Source organism: Dermacentor andersoni, chromosome 2, assembly GCF_023375885.2.
Source record: "Dermacentor andersoni chromosome 2, qqDerAnde1_hic_scaffold, whole genome shotgun sequence".
Lineage (NCBI taxonomy): Eukaryota > Metazoa > Arthropoda > Arachnida > Ixodida > Ixodidae > Dermacentor > Dermacentor andersoni.
Genome location: NC_092815.1, coordinates 245,362,118 through 245,374,983, shown reverse-complemented (window position 1 = coordinate 245,374,983; position 12,866 = coordinate 245,362,118).

Below are 12,866 nucleotides of genomic sequence, written 5' to 3'. Positions count from 1 at the left end.
CTGTGCGGTGGCAATCAGAGAGCCAGATCGGTGGCGGCGGATCTGTATATGTGCACCGCCCGAGCCGAAATTGCCGCTGCCGTTCGCCCTGTGCGGTGGCAATCAGAGAGCCAGATCGGTGGCGGCGGATCTGTATATGTGCACTGCCCGAGCCGAAATTGCCGCTGGTGTACCAAGTCGAACATATATCAGTCTATTTCTCCGACCACAAAGCTTCCTTCATGACTGTCAAGAACTGTTAGTGGAGTCTTTGTTAAAGGAATACGTGTGAAAAATAAAAAAAAAATTCTGTGATAGCGCATACATGTGTTGCTCGATTTCTTTGCCTCAATCTATCGAAAAGGTGAAACAGCTTATTTGCTGCGCTCAAATTTCGCATTAGGAAGTAACGTAATCGTCGGTAATTTTTTGTATTTCGCAAGAGCGTTTTTTGTTTCTGTAATTGGGCTCCCCGCAGCGGGGATCAAACTCGCGATCTCGAGCAATGCCATAGCCGTAAAGCTAGCGTGGCTGGTCCGTAAGTGTCGATTTGACGTGCGACCACTTCACTAGTGTCACCTATACCCTACGGTAATCGACTGCGGCTTTGCGTGTGCATGCCCTGCGTAAGTTGTCTACTTGACACTTATTGTCACTTGACGTGTTTATTTTTGAGAAATAGCAGAAACGTAAAGTACTGGGCCTCCAGTTTGCCCGCAACGACTGTCATGTCTATAGTAGTAGAGTTTCATTTTATTCTCCCTTCGCCCTTTCCCTGTGCCGTCCTTCCCCCTGTATCAGAACTGCGAGCGAGAAATGGTAAGCTGTTATTCACTTGTTTCGGGAATAGCTTTGTTCTACTCATTCTCCGCCTCTTCTCCCTGCTGCCTCTCTACCATTCTGTCTACCTCTCTTCAGGACTTGTATGTTAGGATAAGGGTAAGCACTGCAGTTTCTGCAATGATTCTGCGGGCGTTCACGCATAATTACAGGTGTCAAGAGGCTAATGCGACGACGCCCAGGGAGCTTCAGAGTGAACTAGGCACATGTGAGGTGATGGAACGTTCCAAACGAGTTTCTTGCGCCGCCTTTCCGCTTTTTCATGCTGTTTCCGTGTATATGCACGCTCTGAACCCCTCCCGACATGGCGTGCAGACAACAATAGCACCAGTGCAAAAGTCCAAGGAAGAAGCAAATAAAGCTTCACTCTAAAAAAGTTGCCTTTATTTGTTGGCGTACAGTGGGCTGTCGTCGTGGCGTCAACGAGTCCTTTGCGGGATGTCTAAGCTGCGAGAGCCAACCGCCAGACCTGCCCAGTAGATTTTGTGCCTTCAGGAGCAACCTTATCCTGTTGCAAAGACGTGAGTGGTCTATCCAGTTTGCTACAGACCAACAGGACTGTTCTTTAGCCTGTTCATTATTTGCGCCCTCCACAGCTATATTGTGAAAGTACTTCCTTTTTACTACATTGCATTAATAAGTGAACTTGTTTTCGAATTATATTCTCTAATAATGTTGTTTTGTTGCTATTATTGTCGTACGGAATCTACACAGAGTACTCAGGCGCCCTCTAAAGAAATGCTTCCAATTTTTACCTGATTACGCCCGCCATGATGATAGCTAGCAATATTTCTAGCTATATATTGCTAGTAATTTCTTTAGCAATATCACCGCAAGCGGCTTCATGCGCTCCCGTAGGCGGCGGCTGGGACTAGCACTTGAGGAGTGTAAATATATAATCTCCTTGCATAAAAACGACAGCATGGTTGCTAATATATTGTTGGCTTGGATATGTTTGGCATGATGCCCAAGACGGCACACTGTCTTCTAACGCGTTCTTATGTTTGCGTTCGTGCCTCTGTCTTGAAGGGAAACGCACCGTAACATGCTGCAATGGTGCTTGCGTTGAACGCATGTAAGGAGAGAAACGCTGTTCTAAAATGTCTGTTCTCTAACTTGTGCAGTAAACTCATCTTTACAGTACTCTCGCTATAACAAGCGTGACTTGAATTAGGAAGGAACAGCGCCAAATAAGACGATCACGAAGGGAGAACGACACAGGACAAGCGCCAATGAGCCGTCGTTCTCGTTGTTGTCGTTCTCCCTCTCGTGATCGTCTTAGTTGGCGATGTTCCTTCCTAATTCAAGTATGCACCGTCTAGCCCAAATGAGTGTTGTCCTAAACAAGAGTCACGAGTATGGCAACTGTAACTGCAAGCGTCACGGTATGGTCGTCAGCGCAGATGTAATCCACACACACAGCCACTAAGGAATACGGGGCAAGATACGGCCGATGAATAAGTAATTGCCAAAATTAGTTTTCAGTAAACGTTTTTTACACAGAATCGCTGGTGCTTATACTACAGCATAGGACAGATGCTGGGTGGTGACTCCAATCACTTACTCGCCACATCATACTTCTGCACTGGATTTCAACCGGTTTCACAAACTCTCGCTTATATTCTCTCGACACTAAACTGAGACTTTACCTGCCACCCGCACTCCAGCTTTTCCTCTCTTTGTCCCCGCTCCTTTCCCAATGTGCTGAAACGTGCTTCCACCGATCTTTGCTCCTCCTTTTTCTCAATAAATGAAGTCATTCATTTAGTCATTCCTAAATTGCTGCAGAAAATAGCGTGTCTTCATCTCCATAACCACCGTGTCTATTACCCGGACTCTGCCATCGCAAACAAATGTTGCTCTGTTACAAATGGCTGGGCGTCGCATATAAAATTTTACAGGAATGGCAAGAAGCACGGCGTGCAATTTTTGGTGATTGACGAGACAGTATAGAGCACCTTCACTGCCACTTCCCCACTGAGCGCTCTGCTCCGCGGGCTACTATTAGCCGCTAGGACGAAGTACAAAATTAAAGAACCTAGCTCGACTGGTCGCGGGCAGGTCTTTTCAGATTCGTGATGCGTCGATTTGAAATATACATTCCTCATCTAAGCCTGAATAACAGCGATATAGGCGAGGGGAGCTTGTAAATTTAGACTAACGACGTTCATCACGCAGCACTTTCCCTTTATGCGTGTTTGCGAACGGGAGTGAAAGGCAGGAGGTTAGCACGTCTGCCTGAAATGAAACATTCGGAATAACCCTTTGTTTGATGGTTGGACATATGTCAAGGGCCCACGATACGAACCGCCTTCAAGTTGGTATCAGCTTGCAAAGGGGGAACTCAGATGAAAGTTTGTCAAGCGGATATGCTTTTAATTATCATAAGGTTATCTTTAGTGAAATTCCTTACCATGAGATGAAAGCCGACTAATAAGCATTTAAATTTTTGGTATTATTAAGCCGCCCTGATAATATAAGGTTGCTGTCTTTTACAGCGTCCTAAACTAACAAAATGAGTGATGAAAAATAAATTGTTGCGGTAAATGTGTAAACTGACATGCAACAAAGGTTCTAGTCCATTTCCCAGCATTCACTCAATGAAGACTTTGCACGTCGAGACTCTGAAGTTGCAGTGATGTGAAGAACAAGGCAGTTCCAAAAGAGTAAGTCACGAATATAACTCATTATAAGGTGGACTTGCATTGGAAAAGAAAATAACGCTCAAAGCACAACGATAGCTGCTCGCAAAGTAGTGCCTCCTCTGAACCTGATCTGGGGATCAAGGCATCAGTTCATCAGATTGGAATGCTCTTACATTGCAGCGTAATCTCGGGTCCTCAAATATGATGGAGAATGTACGCCAGTATTCGCCTCACGCGCGCAATCTCATAAGGCAACGCTCTCTCGCTATTCAATCTGTGACAACATACTCGATATTAGAAACACATGCGGGAGCATATTGATCTAACCCATTACTCTGGAACAGTGGTTAGACGCTAAAGAAAGCTCACCCACTCTCCAAAAGAATAGGGTACAGTTGCTTTGAATATTAGATGAAACATCGTGGTCGTAGTAAAAAGGGCCCCAAGACTACACAGCGGCGCCGACATGCCAAAAATTAATGCGCTAATAACTTTATAATTACTGCTATGTACCAAACTAGCATTTCCTGGTTCTATGTGCCCCTGTATTCCAGGGGCCAGTTCCACCACGGGCCGGAGCTCATATTTTGTGTCAGCATTAATTGTCAGGAAGTCACAGTATATTTTCTTTATATCTTAACATTTGACAGCCAAAATATATGCAGCAGAACCCTTATCGTAATATTTCAGAACTTTTCGTTCTAACATACATATCTGCGCTGATCCATATGTTATAAAGTACTGAAAATGTGTTCAATGCTTTCTCCCAGACAGCTGTTTTTATTCCTTATGATGCCAGGAAACCGAGCCTGATACCACCAATGCTCAGAAATCTAAGCGGGAACGCGCACAAAGTTCTCGCACACTTTGTTTGATGTACCGCAGCGCTGAGGTGCTTTTTGTATAATGTAGGATAATCGGTTATAAAGCCAGGAGTGCACGGTCGGGTGCATGCGCTTAAGCTCATGAAGTCGATTTGATCCAAGATAACCTGTCCAAGCTTTCACACTTGCGTTATAAGGATCGTACAGCACCATCAATCCGTTGGTTGCTTTTACCTGCACCAAACAAAACTAATAAACTAATACAATTGATGGATATTGTTTCTTGGCCCAAGGGCCAGAAATGGCCAAAGAGCAGCATGACATTTGATGATGAACGGCAATGAGTATCGTTGAATATGGCGTGAATCGAGTGGCTGTATATTGGCCTAAATTATTCGCTATAAATGGTGTAAAATCTGTATCTATTAAAAAAATGCCAATGGAAAGTGAGTTCTATGGTTGTAAAAGTACGTTGTGAATGAGTAGATACTAAAACGTGTTAATTTATAGCAGCACCAGTGCCTCTGCGGAGCCCTTCAGCTCAAGGGCTGGGAGGCATGTGCTCTGTAAGTGATTTCATTGCAGCTACAGCCTCCAGGCAGAGGCTGTGCTACAAATAGCCTAGCCAAATAATGTCTATTGTATTTGTTTCTTCTAAGAACTTGAGTACTAATTTAAAATTAAATAGAGGGTGATTGCCGAAGAAGAAGACTGGGTGTAAAGGTACATTATGACGGTATAAGAGTGGGAACAACTTTTTTCTCTCCCTTTCTAATAATGGGCACTGAGCGAGAACATGAAGGACTGTAAGTCTACTGCCACACCTAGTGCATGTTGGAGGGTTAGTTCCAGTTAGAATATACGAGTGAGTGCTACAGGTTTGCCCAATTAATTATCTACAGCGCAGTACTTCCTGGTGTCTTGTTGTTTTCTCAGAAATCCAGTTCCCTATCTTTGGTTTGATTAGGTGCAGTTTGTTGGATACCTGAGTCTCCCATTGCCTTTGCCAATATTTCCGTAGCTTATATTGTAAAAAAGGCTTAAGGTCTGTGTAGGGTACAGGTATATTGAAGTTTGCGTCACAAAAAGCTACAGATGTAGCCCTTTCGTCAGCAGCTACGTTGCCCTCTATGCCTCTATGGCCAGGCACCCAACAAAGAACAATTATTTGGTTCGACATGTATGCTGAGCATAGAAGGTTGTAGACTTCATTAAGGATAGGGTTTTTGTGTTTTCGCAGACTTGATATGCCATTAACAACGCTTAATGAATCTGTGAATATGACAGCCTTTATTATACCTGTTTGTTTTATATGTTTCACAGCAGAGAGGATCGCGTATACCTCCGCTGTGAAAACACTGGTGTTTGGATTTAATGCACCAGACGTTGAGAATGACGGTCCGAGAGCTGCATAAGCTACACCATAAGTAGACTTTGAAGCGTCTGTATAAAACTCCGCGCAGGAGTATTTCGCCTGGAGTTCGAGGAAGTGTGAATGTATGTGTACCTCAGGCGCATGTTTTGTTAATGCGACGAAAGACATATCACACTGGATATTCTGCCATTCCCAAGGTGGTGCAATGTTAGTGGGAGTCATTAGCACTGTTTCTCGGTGTTGAATACAACTTTCATGAGCCAGTTGTTCTAAGCGCACGGACAGAGGAGCTCGAACAGATGGGCGGTTATGGTGAAGTCTTGCAGAAGACAAGTTAAGTACAGTCGAGTAACACGGATGTTCGCTATTCTATTTACATTTTAAAAAGTAGGAGAAGCTTAGATACGTTCTGCGCCAATGTAACGACCATTCGTTCGCCTCCACATACAGACTTTTCACAGGACTTGCCATAAATGCGCCTGTTGCGAGCCGTATGCCTAGATTGTGGACTGGGTCGAGGATTCTGCAAGCACTATCCGATGCGGATTGGTACACCACGGCTCCATAGTCGAGGCGTGATCGTACAAGGCTCCTATATAGGCTAAGCAAACACCTCCTGTCACTGCCCCAATTTGTTCGAGGAAGTAGCTTCAGCAGGTTCATTGTCTTCAGGCACTTCGCTTTGAGATATTTCAAATGTGGAATAAAATTAAATTTTGTGTCCAAGAAAATACCTAAAAATTTGTTTTCAGCGCTGACCGACAGTCGTTCTCCATTAAGGTGAATAGTGGGTCCTGGTGATATGCCTCTCTTGTTTGAGAAGAGAACACATGTGCTTTTTTGAGGGTTAAATTTAAAACCATTTTCTTCTGACCACTTTGAGAGTTTGTTTAGGCCGAGCTGTAGCTGTCTCTCGCAGATGCTAAGATTGCACGATCTAAAAGCTATCTGTACATCGTCCACATAAACCGAGTAAAAGAGTGTGCGAGGTATGATGGTATGTAAGGAGTTAATTTTCACAATAAAGAGTGTACAGCTCAGCACTCCACCCTGCGGTACACCTGTCTCCTGTACGAATGATCGTGACTGCACATTGCCAACTCTAATACGAAACGTTCTGTCAGACAGGTAGCTTTCAATAATGGTCAGCAGGTTGCCACGTACACCCATTCCAGAAAGATCCCGAAGGATCCCAAAGCGCCACGTAGTGCCATACGCCTTTTCCATATCAAGGAATACAGATACGGCAAGCTGTTTGTTGATAAAGGCTTCAGGGATGTACATTTCCATGTGGACAAGCTGGTCTGTCGTCGACCTACCTTCCCTGAAACCGCATTGGTAAGGGTGTAATATTTTGTTGGTTTCAAGATAGTGGAGCAAGCGTTTAATCACCATCTTTTCAAAGAGTTTGCATAGGCAGCTTGTCAACGCTATCGGTCTATAACTGTTTGCCAAGGAAGGGTCCTTACCCTGTTTAAAATGGGAATTATAATGGCCTCTTTCCAGACAGAGGGAATCTGGCCGGAAGACCATATACCATTGTAAAGAAAAAGAAGGGTTTTTTGTGTTTCAGATGGCAAGTGCTTTAACATTTCGTATATTATGCGGTCAGAGCCTGGGGCAGATTTGTTGCAGCCGTTTAGTGCTGCTTGAAGCTCTGCTATGCCAAATGGTCTATTATATACCTCACATTTTGCAGTTTTTCGTACTAATGGCTGCCGTTCTATTCGTGTTTTATGTCTTTCAAATGTGTCCGAATAGTGCGACGAACTGGATATGCGTTCAAAGTGTGCGCCTAAAAAGTTCGCGTGGTCTTCCATACTATCTCCCTGTGTATTTACTAAGGGTAGCGAATAAGGTTGTCGACCTTTTATTCTGTGCACTCTATTCCAGACCTTTGTCTCATCCGTGTAAGAGTTAACTCCTGATATATAATTTTGCCAACTCTCTCTTCTAGCTTGTCGGCGCGTTCTCCTTCCCTGAGAGTTCACATGCTTGAAATTACCAAGGTTTTCTGCAGTTGGAGAATCGCGGAGCAACCCCCATGCTTTGTTCTGTTTTTTACGCGCGTTACGACACTCCTCGTTCCACCACGGAACACGGCGCTTGTTAGATGATCCCTTTGTTTCTGGGATACATTTGGTTGCGGCATCACACAGAAAACAGGTGAAGTATTCAACCGGAGCTTCCAGGCTTAGAGCAGAGATGTCAGTCCACGATATGAGAGTAATTTTTGAGAACTGTTCCCAGTCGGCTGAATCAGTTTTCCACCGAGGAAACTGTGGGGGACATTCATTCATCTTCGGTTTAGACAGAACTATCGGGAAATGGTCGCTCCCGTACGGATTTCTAATAACATTGCATTTAAGATCAGGTAAAATGGTGGGAGATGCGATACTGAGGTCTATAGAGGAATAGGTTTTAAGTGTGGTATTGTAATATGTAGATGCCTTACTATTCAAAAGGCATGCACCAGATGAAAAGAGAAACTGTTCAATCAGTCGACCTCGCACATCGCAATGAGAGTCGCCCCATAGGTTGCTGTGTGCATTTAAATCTCCTAGAACCAAATAGGGTTGGGGTAATTGATCTATTAATTTATGGAATTCACGTTTATGGAGCTGATAATGCGGGGGTATATATAGAGAGCAGACGGTAATAAGTTTGTTTAGAAGTATGGCTCGAACGGCCACTGCCTCTAGGGGCGTTTGTAGTTGTAGACGTTAACACGCTATACCTTTGTCGAGTATAATGGCTACACCGCCAGATGATGCGATGGCATCATCACGATCTTTACGAAAAATAACATAATGACGAAGAAAGTTAGTGTGTTTAGATTTAAGATGGGTTTCCTGTACACACAGCACTTTTGGAGTGAGTTCGTAGAGAAGTTCTTGAACATCATCAAGCTTTCTGAGGAGACCTCTGAAGTTCCACTGCATAATTAGCGTGCCCATAATGAAATTAATTTGGTGCTGTGTGTACGGAAATATAAGTTATGCCTTAGATTACAGAGCTCTTTCGAGGCCCTGTAATCGGGGTTTTGCCCTTTCTGAAGCGTTCGAGGGAGCCTCGCCGCTCCTTAGGCGTTTGGTGCGCCTTCAGGACAGGTGTAGTGTCCATTGCCTCTAGTGAGGCTGCAGACACGTGCTCTTGCGAGCGAGAAGTTACCAGAGAGAGTCTCGCCTTGGAGGGCAAGACCCCTGCGCCCGCCAGCCCGGAGGTCGATGGGGCTCCCTGAGGGATTTGGCTGCGCTGGCTGCTGCCAGCGCTGGAAGGGGCCGGGGAGGTTGGGGCAGCCTCGGCTGCGCCCACCTTGGGGCTCGATGGTTCCTTTTGCTGGGTTGGCGGAGCAGTGTCAGCTGCAACCACCTCGAGGGCAGATATCGTAACTGCCGACTCACTGCCTGTGGGTCGAAAAGCCGCCGGAAGCCTTTGTGTCGCTGCCCCCTGACGCGTCACATCGGCAAACGAGTTGTTGGGCAGGTGGGATACCTGCTTACGTGCCTCCTTGAAACTTATATTTTGCTTTACTTTAATTGTCACAATTTCCTTTTCTTTTTTCCACGATGCGCAGGACCGCGAGTGCGCAGCGTGCTCCCCATCACAGTTCACACAGTGGAGAGAGTTTTGACATGTTTCAGATAGGTGTTCGTAGGCACTGCATTTCGCACAGGTCTGGCGGCCTCGGCAGTTCTGTGAGCTGTGGCCTAATCGCTGGCACTTAAATCATCGTAGGGGATTTGGAATGTACGGTCTCACTCGGATTTTCACATAACCTGTCTCGATAGTGTCGGGTAGGTTGCTTGAGCCAAATGTAAGTATTAGGTGCATGGTATTGATTTCTTTTCCGTCACGTCTTATCTTAATTCTCTTAACATTGATCACGTTCTGATCATTCCAACCCTCTAGAAGTTCAGCTTCAGACAATTCTAGCAGATCAGCATCCGATACAACGCCACGGGTAGTATTCATGGTACGGTGTGGGGTCACTGTGGCTGGAACACCCCCAAAAGATACAAGTTTGGACAGTTTTTCATATTGTTTCTGATCGCGGAGCTCTAGGAGAAGACCACCGCTAGCCATTTTCGATGCTTTGTATCCGGGACCGAAAACTTCCGTCAGAGATTTCGAGACAACGAAAGGTGAGATCATTCTTACCGTCTTCTCAGGCTTATCGGAGTGGATGACATGAAAGCGGGGAAAGTTCTGTGTACGATTGCCAAAAAACTTAAAGACATCTTCGGTGCGCCCTCGTTTCTGAGGGCGATCAGGAAGTTTGGGGAATGCAGTTTCCATGAAAATATATAAAAATTCGACAACAGCGCCGATCGCCCACCACGGAGCCCAACGAGGGGATGCGCCAGAGCTGGCATACAAGTCTGCACGACGCCAGTCGTACGCCGCCACTATAACCAAATATGGTGTACCCAAGGTTGGATAGCCACACAGGGTTAACCCTTGCCGCCAAGAAGAAGGAAGTAAATAGAAGAGACAAGGAGACAGGAAAGGTGGAAAGTAAGGGAAAGACGAAGGTTGTAGGAAGAGAGAGACAGGAAAAGGCGACTGCCGATTTCCTCCAGGTGGGTCAGTCTGGAGGTGCCATCTATGTGAAGCCGAGGCCGAAGAGGTGTGTTGCCTCCGCCGGGGGGCCTTAAAGGCCCAAACACCCAGCATCGGCTCAACCCCCTGGATCCTCTTTTCCCCAGACACGGCTAAGTCGCGCACGGCTACACGCGGGAGGATCCGACCCTCGTGTGCTCGGGTACGTGGTGTCGCAACACACCAAACGCATGCTTACGCAGACGCCCCTGCGGGGTAAACCAATACAAGTATTGGTGACATCATTTTATCATTCGAGTGTTCAGATTAGTTACCTCTGGATGCGGAGAAAGGAGAAGTTGTGTGCGTAGTTAAAAAAGCTACGTTAATTCGGTTTCCAATAATTGATCTCAGGTGGCTAAAGAAAATGAGCAGTTTGGAGCCCATTCTCGAGATTGTCCAGACAAGCGCAGAAATTCGGATTAAACATGCTTCTGTAACAGACATGGGAACAAAAATTTTCCAAGTAAACGCTCTTGCAAAGCATAAATAACACAGAAAAAGAGCGTCTGTAGTCACAGAAAGAACAGCACTTCAAGACGAAACACAAAGGAGGAACCACGCACACACACTGCGCTAACAACGTGATGCGCTGTTCTTTCTGTGATAATAAACCAACAGCCCGTCAGTCAATCCTTTCAAACCTGTAAAGTCATCCTGACAGCACCTAGCATTTTGTGATGCTGTCATCAATAGTATGGCCCCGTTAGCACATTCTTTGTGGGTTGTCTGCTTTCTATTTTTATTCGCATTGTTTCTTCGAAAGCAACCAGTTTAAAGTGTTAGTCTCATAGCAGCGAACGTGTTACGCCGAAAGCTTGCTTGGTCGCAGACGCGATGCATGACGCAATGATGGTGGCGATTTAGCGCGTCGGTGGCCTCAAAAGAATGCGTTGCCGCTGGGGGAAGGAAGATAACGAAAGTAAACAGTTTGGTAGCTGCTCACCGAACCGCGCCGATGGTGATTGTGTCATCGTGACGAAATCTGGGGCGGCGATATTGACGGCTGAGGCGTTTTTTACTTGTCTCTTTCTTTTTATAGCGAAGCCGTTCAGAGGGCGCGTTAGCTCGAGCCCAACTCCGACGCGGCCTATTCAAATAGATGTAAAACGCAGAAACGCTTTTCTGAGATAAGTCCTAGACTAATTTTAATAAAATTTGTTGCATTTGAGAGAGAAAGGGAAATTATAGTAACTGTTGGAAGCGGAATTTCTATTTAGAGGCGGAATTTTGTTTAAAATATTTTCAAAATTTGAAAGTTCAAACGAAATAGAAGCACGAAGTTAACAAATTAATAGCTCTGCATCAAGAACAGATATCGCGGTTCTGTAAACGGCATCAACTAGATCATTCAAAGCGGACAAATTCCTGATGTCAAATGATATCTTACAAGAATTGTTACGTTGTGTACAAGGGTTCTGCAAAAGCTGTATTTCCATATTATTAAATCTTTCGAGTTTCATTTGTAATATATCAATTTTGTCCGGTTTCGCAGTACTGTTGAATGCAATACACAGAATTGTGATATCATTTTTCATTGCGGTATAACAGAGTTCTAAACATTATAGTGTCATTCTCTGAAAATTTGCGATATTTTTCACTTTTTAATAAACAAATCATGACCTAAATAAAAAATTTGAAAACAAAAGTCACACGATTTTAAGTTTTACTTTTGAATGCAACAAGCCTCATGAAATTTGGTGCAGTGGTTGCCGAGCAAAACGAATTCTGCTTTCACATGTATTTAGACAGGAGCAACCGAGCTAAAGCTTCCTCTTAAGGACTACTTTCCCCACAATCGCGTCCGCGTGTAGAACAAGATTGCGAAGATAGTGCTTTGTCGGGCCGACCCGCGGCGGAAGTGCTGTTCGCTATTAAGGGGCCCACATAAACACACTTGGCTGGTCCTACTTCTTCACAGAGTGGAATGGCGCTGAGTGTTCTTTTTCTTGCACTTATTTCGCTTTTAGAAAGAGATAATGTTATACATGCAATGTCATTCGTTCTTGTCTCGTAGATGTAAATATGGGTTTAAATAAACTATCTCTCTATAAATAAACACACACACACAAATACGTGCACATGTTCGCATACACTCACACAAACGCAAACACACAAAGAGATGACAAATGCTCGCCCGCATAAACATTATCACACGCCCACGCATGCACGCAGACAGAATTGCATGCACACTCAAACACGCGTATGCTCGCCCATGCATACACGCATTTGTGTGCACGCATATTCAAATACTGAGACACAAACACGCGCGTGCACGCAAGTAGAAGTGCACACGCACCCACGCTCAAGGTGTGCCACATCCATAAACACTCCCTCTCCTTCCCTGTTGCCTCACAAAAACGTGTCCGTGCAAACAGACTGAACGACACTCGCTCTGCAATTACTATTCAAAGCTCCAGCTGTGATAAATGGCTTTACGGTTTAAATTTCGCGCTTCTCCAAGTCAATCTGCCGCCTACTGAAATGGTGCAAAACTATTTGCTCCTGTCGTGTGACATACCCGCCCCTCCCCGACCAAAACAATGCTTTAACGCACCACCAATGTTCAGACTAAGTGGCATAAATGCACATGTTGTTACA